This window comes from Tupaia chinensis, unplaced genomic scaffold, assembly GCF_000334495.1.
Source record: "Tupaia chinensis unplaced genomic scaffold, TupChi_1.0 Scaffold149658_1, whole genome shotgun sequence".
In the NCBI taxonomy this organism is placed as follows: Eukaryota; Metazoa; Chordata; class Mammalia; order Scandentia; family Tupaiidae; genus Tupaia; species Tupaia belangeri.
Genome location: NW_006209503.1, coordinates 511,261 through 518,364, shown reverse-complemented (window position 1 = coordinate 518,364; position 7,104 = coordinate 511,261). Strand labels below are relative to the sequence as shown.

General features: G+C 50.4%; 1 pseudogene; it reads right to left on the bottom strand.

Annotated features, from left to right (window-relative positions):
* Positions 1–6,803: 6,803 nt before the first annotated feature.
* LOC102476785 (E3 ubiquitin-protein ligase Mdm2-like) overlaps positions 6,804–7,104 on the bottom strand; it is a 13,033-nt pseudogene continuing 12,732 nt past the window's right edge.

The following is a 7,104-nucleotide window of genomic DNA, read 5'->3' as shown; positions in this document are numbered from 1 at the left end:
TGGTGACTTGCTTTCTCACTTTCCTTCTCCTCTTCTGATCAAGCTGGAAACTACTACTAATAATAATAAGTAAAGTTAAATAAAATAATTCTTTTTAAAAAAATTCCAGAGCTGACACTGGTCTTTATCTTCATAAAACTTACATCTGGTAGGAAAGACAGGTTTTAAATACATACATATGTAACCTCATAGGTCATTAAAATTGTGATAATGGTTATAAAGGGGAAAAAAGGTGATTGTGAGAAAATAAGGGTAAAGGGAACCAGCAGTTAGTGTAATGGCTATGTCGCTGGACTCCCATGTAGTTGACCGCGGTTCGCGTCCTGGACAAGGTGGCTTGAAACTCACGCCAGGCATGTGTGCGAAAAATCTCTCAAAAAAAAAAAAAAAAGAAAGAAAGAAAGAAAGAAAATAAGGGTAAGAAAAATGAGTGGCCAGGGCAGGCCTTCCCCCAAGAACTGACATAAGTGTATTTAAGCCAAGGGCTGAACTTGCAAGAGTTAGCTAGACAGGGAAAAAAGGGAAGAGAGAGGAAGAACGGGTTGTGCAAAGACCCTGAGGCAGGAAAGAGAGTGGTATGTTTGAGGAACTGAAAGAAAAAAGCCTAGTGTAGTTGAAATGAGGTGGATAGGGGATCTGTGCTGAGTAGGCCGTGAGGTTGAAGGAGAGCCAGTAGAGGGGAAGGGCGAGCAGGCCATCTCCCACGCTGGACCTTCTAGGCCAGAAAGCTCCCATTTTGTTCCGAGTGAAATGAGAAGTAATGGAAAGGTTTCCTCAGGAGCTATGCTCCAAGGCACACTCGCCAATGCTCTGGCTACTGCTCGAGAACAGACTGGAGGGCCAAGGGTGAGCGTGGACTCATCGGTTGGGGGCTAATGCAGTAGGCCCAGGTGAGGGATGGATGTGGCTCAGATTGTCCCAGTGGCCATGGAGATGGCGAGGTGTGAAAGGCTGGCAACAGCCTTGGTATTGAATTGGATATGGGTGGTAAGGAGACTGAGATACAAAGAATGACTCCCAGGGCTCGGGCTTGAGCATCTGAATGGGTCAGAGGTTTTTGCTAAGATCCAGAAGCCCGAGAGAGGAACCAGACTGGGGAAGAGAAGCCAGAGTTGAGTGCCAGATACGCTAATTTGGCTGGTACTGGTAAAATACCATGTGAAAATGATAGGGCCGTAGAGGTATGATCCAGGCCTCTGCAGAGAGGCCTGGGCTGCGGGGATAGAGCTGAGAGTTAGTGGTGAACGTGTAGATGATAGCTTCAGCTGTGGCGGGTGAGGGCGCCTGGGGCAGAGCATGTGGGTCAGAGCTCTTCTCCTTCCTTTGGGTCCCAGACACCTTTGACCAGTTGACGACAGCTCCACTGCTTCCTTTAAAAGTATTTGCATTTTATTTCATGGAATTTATAGATCCCTGAAGCATCCTCAACTCTCATAAAGTCGATAGGTGCTCAATTAAAACAAAACCAAACCCAAAACCTGGTGGAGAAAGACAAGTGGACTTTGGGTGAGCCGTGGGCAACAACAGCACTTAGAGGCAGCACAGAGGAAGCACTGGCAAGGGGCTGAGAAGGCGTAGACGAAGAGGAGAAGGGAGCTTTCTGAAAGAGAGCATGTTATTAAAACTAAGAGAAAAGTGTTTCAAGAATGAGAGAGAAACGCCGCTGAGGGGGCTCGGGAGGTAAGGTCTGTGAAGTGTCCCCTGGTGTTGGCAGCAGTGGTGACCTGTGGGAGGCCCGGGGTTCTTGGGGAGGGCTTTGCTCCCCCGCAGTAAGAGCGGGGCACTGGATGCAGGTGTGGGGCGATATGTAGATTTGTGGGTAGGAAGATGAGAGTTTTCCTTCTTGATGGTGTGTTCTTTCTCTCTTTCTATTTCTTGTTGCTGTGTTTTTTGTTTGTTTTTTAGTTTTTGCTTTGCTGTAGGGTGCATGCACTCGCCAGAGAGAGAAGGAAAGGAAGAAAACATTCCCTGAGGGAGTGGCCACGCCATGATCTCTTCTCTATTCTACTCTTGGGATTTTGGGCATGCACACCCGTGCCCAGTGTGCTTTTTAAGCCACCGGGTCCAGGACTTGAACTATACAGTCAGTCATACAGGATCTAGCACCTTAACCACCATTCCACGGGCCTCTTTCTCACTCTCTTTCTCTCTCGCCAGAGGGTGTGTGCACTTGCTGGAGAGAGAGGGGGAGAGAGTAAGTATCCCCCACGTGGGGCACACACCACAGTCCCTTTCTTCTGTTTTTTCTTCCCATCGGGATTTTGAGAATGCTCGTACATGCATCTGGCATGCTTTTCAAGTCACTGGGGCCAGGATTCGAACTGTGGCCAGTGATGTGAGCTCTGGCTTCCAATGCACTAATGCTTTACTGCTGCGCTACTGAACCAGCCTGGTCTGTACGTTCTTAGAGGAATAGGAGGTAAGGACAGTGACAGGGGAGCGCAAGGATGGGGGTTATGAGGATGGAGGAGAGGTGAACTAGTTAGTCTTTGTGAAAAGTCAAGTCAGAGCTTACTAGCAGGACTATTATCCATTTGTGGTTATGATCGTCGGTTGAGTCTTTTTCTTTTTTTCTTTTTTTTTTGGGAGAGGTTTTTGCTATAGGGCGCGTGCGCTTGCCAGACAGACAGAGAGAGACAGAGAGACAGAAAGCGAGAAATCACCCCCCAGGGGGGATGGTCATGCCGCAATCCCTTCTCCTCCATTCTCCTCTCGGGATCTTGGGCACGCACGCACATGCGCCTGGTGTGAGTTTAAGCCTGGGTCTGGGACGTGGGAGTCCAGAGACATAGCCATTACACTAACTGCTGGTCCTGGTTGAGTCTTAAAGACGGAGAAGAAGCAGAAAAGGGAAGGGCTGGGCCCAGCATGAACAGTACCCTGACCTCAGAATCATCAAGGGCTGATACTCAGTAAACCTTCCACAACTTTTCAAGACTTGCTCTACTCTCTTACTCTTCCTATCTTGGGTTTCTCCTCTTTTCTTGGTTCCTTCCCTTCCCTCAGCTAGAAATATGCTCAAGCTTTTGTGGTGACTCAGTATCTCTTCCCAAGTCAGTATCCAAATTTTCTCCATACCCAAAATATCTGTAGCAGGAAACTTTGTGAAATATGAAGATATTTTAAAAAGTTCATAGAAAATAGAATTAAAGTATGAGTTTAATTTGCCAAAATTTTTGGCCAAAAATGTTGGACCGTATGCAGAGCTTTTCATAATCTGTAGTTTCTCCATGCGTAGCTTTTCATAAAATGCAGTTTCAACTGTGCTTTTTTTCCTCTAGAGTTTTCCCTTGCCTGGCTGTGTCTTGCCTTACTTTGGGGATTTGGGCTGTATTTTGAAATCTGAGGCTCTTTCTTTTTTTTTTGAAATCACCCCCTGGAGGGATGGCCATGCTGCAATCCCTTCTTTTCCATTCTCCTCTTGCGATTTTAGGCATGCACACACACAAGCTTTGCATGAGTTTTAAGCCACCAGGTCTGGGACTAGAACTGAGGTCGACTACATGGGAGTCTAGCAACATAAAAGCTATGCCATTTGCTGGTCCCCTCTTTTTTGTGGTCTTTTAAAAAATATTATTATTTTATTTACTTTTTAAAAGAGATTTTTGCTAGAGGGTGTGTGTACTCGCTGGAGAGACAAAGAGGTAAAAAGTGAGAAATCATTCTCCAGGGGGAATGGCCTCACTTCCATTCTCTTCTCGGGATTTTGGGCACACACAAACACACACACACATGCGTCTGGTGTGTTTTAAGCCACCAGATCCAGGACTTGAACCCCGGTTGAGTACACGGGAGTCCAGCAACATAACCATTATGTCATCTGCTGGTCCCTCTGTGTTTTTTAAAAGCCTGAGTACATTGAAAGGTTCACACTGGCTTGCTTGAAGGAACACACTGTAGCCAGAAGCCGAGGGGAACTCCTCAGATTTTTATTTATTTACCTATGTTTCCATTGAGCCATTTTTAAATTAAGATTTTGTCAGAGGGCATGTGTACTTGCTGGGGAGAGACACAGAGAGAGAAAGTGAGAAAGCATCTCTGTGGGGGATGATACACTGCAATCCCTTCTCCTCCATTTCTCCCTTTCAAAATGTTGAGCAGGCAAACCAGGCATGGTTTTCTTTTTTTAGAGAGGTTTTTGCTATAGGGTGTGTGTGCTTGCTGGAGAGACAGAGAGAGACAGAGAGAAAGTGAGAAATCATCCCCGGGGGTGGTGGTGGTGGTGATGCCACAATCCCTTCTCCATTCTCCTCTCGGGATTATGGGCACACACGCATATGTGCCCAGCATTGTTTTTTTTTTTGTTTTTTTTTTTTTTTTTTTTTTTGAGAGGTTTTTGCACTTGCCAGAAAGAGAGAGACAGAGAGATAGAAAGCAAAAAAATCACTCCCGGGGGGATGGCCACGCAGATCCCTCCTCCTCCTCCATTCTCCTCTCAGGATCTTGGGCATGCACGCACACACGCCTGGCATGAATTTAAGCCACTGGGTCTGGGACTCGAACTGCAGTCGGCTACATGGGAGTCCAGAGACATAGCCATTATGCTAACTGCTGGTCCCCCCAGCATGAGTTTTAAGCTGTTGGGTCCAGGACTTGAACCACAATGGACTACATGGGAGTCCAGTGACATAACCATTACACCATCAATGTGGGTCCCAACCTGGCACACTGAAAAATGTGTCTGGGACTTGAACCATGCAGTCAGTCAAGGGCAGTCCAGCCATCCCAATCACCACACCATTAGCTGGCCCAAGAATTTAAATAAGTGGGCATTTTAGCTTTAGTGGGTGTGAAGGAAGGCCTGGTGTAGACATGCTGCTTGTGGGAGGGCGACTGAGTGAGGGGTCAGGGAGTGGGATGGTGGGCCCGCCCTTTGGGAAAGTCCTGGACATGGTGTGGCGGTGGGAGGGAGGGGTGCTAAAGCTCACTCTGGAGGCTTAATGGAGAATGAGTTAGTCAGACGGAAGCTGCTGCAGCAGCTCTGGCTAGAAAGGATGGATGCCAGTGGGAACGCAGGCCGAATTTGAGGCTTATTATGGAGGTGAACTATTTCGATAGGACCTCGTGGGGTAAGCCAGAGGGCTGAATTAAGAATGACTCACTCATTTACTCATTTCCAACTTTCTGATTCCGATCACTGTGTAGATGATGGTGCCAACAGCTGAGGGAGGGGCGACTCTGAAGGCAAAGAATGAGGTGAGTTTGGGACTTGCTGAGCCCAGAGTGTTCCTGTGCTGTCTAGCTAGAATCGCCTGGCAGGCACTTGGATCTTTGGTTCTAAACACTGCGAAGAGCTCTAGGCTGGAGAGTGCTGATTGGGAAGTTGCAAAGTGAGGGTGGAGGAATCCCCCAAGAGTGAGTGGAGAAAGAAGAGCTGTGGGGTTAGAGTGGGGTCTGCCATGGAAGGGGAAGATTCATCATTGGCGTCACTGAAGGGTGCCACCACCAGAGGGGAGAAGGCTTATTTATGGCGACGAGCCACCCCAGGTGTCACATGTAGCGGAGAGATGAGGCTTTCCAGGTTTGGTAAAATGAAAGTCATGGGTTACTTTCTCCCCCAGGCAGGACGAAGACGGATGTGAGTGGGGCAAGAGGAGCCAGCCGGCCCCGGATTGCGAAATGAGGTGGGAGGCTGCCTGGGGTGACCACTGTTGAAGAGGTCTGCCTCAGAGGGAGAGACGCGCTTGGTAGCTAGTTGGAGAGGGCACTTACAATGGAGAGAGTTGGACTGATAGTTTTGTTTTTAGGGTTTAGAGTCCTGAGCTTGTTTAAATGCTTAGAGGAAACAGCCAGGGGTCAAGAGAGCTGGGAGAGGTGAAAGAGGTGGTTAGCGCCAACCCCACCCAGACTGCTTTCTTACCATTTGCCAAACACGGCCACACCCCTTTTCTCATTTAATCATTTCGCACGGCGAGGGTTAAAACAAATGGTGAGGTTTGGGGAAAAAAAAAAAAAGAGTCCAGGAGTCGGGAAGAGAGCTGTATGGTGCTGTCTACGAAATCAGCCCCACACAATGTAGGAGAACCAGGGGCGGCGTGCTCCTTGCTCCCTGGGGTGTTATCAGGGTCACAACGTGCAGTGGACCGAGGGCAGCGGCTCCCGAGAAGCGTCCAGAGATCGAATACCCCCAACCCGCGGCGAGGTGTCCCCAAGCATGGTAGACAGGGGCATGCGCACGTTGATCCCTCCTCTGAGACGCTCCGGCAGGCTCAAGCAGCCAAGAGTTCCGTTAGCCACAAGGTGGAACAGCCGGGATGAGCCGACCTGAAGGGCGCGGGCGAGGTAGACCGAGGTCCGGAGGATGGGCCGAGCCCGCGACAGCAGGTGGCTGTGCGCGCTCCTCGCTTCCCGCGCGCGCCTCGGAGGGACCGCGGCGAAAACCAAACCCGCGATTTGGATATCCGGCCGGGGCCGTGCCGGGAGATAAATCCTCTGTGGAGGGAAGTATTTAATCTGCATCGAGCGCTCTGTGTGTGTGTGTGTGTGTGTGCGTGTGTGTGTGTGTGTGTGTATGGGGGAGGGCGACAACTCCTTCCTGCCGGAGGCGATAGGTGGGCGCGTGGGAGCTGTCTTCACAGTACCGCTCCCAGTGCTCCGCCCGAGGCCGGCGCCGAGTCGGTTGTCAAATGCTAATTACAGCTTGTTTGGTTTGGGGGAGGCTAAAGGAAAGAGACCTGTACTGGCAGCTGGGATCTGCATTGCTCTCCACCACGCTAGTGCATGCGTCCTCCATGACTGAGACTGCAGCAGCTATGACCTACTCCCTGGGCCTCAGTTTCCCTGTTCCTAAAATGGGGACTGGACTATGACCCGTCTTTGCACAGCCGGGGGGCAAATTCGCCTCCCGCCAGAAAGAAGTCACCCTCAGCAGCGCTCCGCTCCACGCGCAGCGTCTTGAGGCCCTCCTTCCCCAGCGCCTCCCTACCGGTTCTTTCCTGGGCCCTCTCGGGGCACTGAGGCGGCGAGGTGGGCGGGGCGCGGCCTCGCAGGCCCCGCCCCCTCTGACGTCCCCTCCGCGCTGGGATGAGGCAATCACGTGACCTCATATCCGGCGCGGGAGTCCCGAGCTCGCCGCGCTGCCCCGCCCGCCGGCTCTCCCCGCAT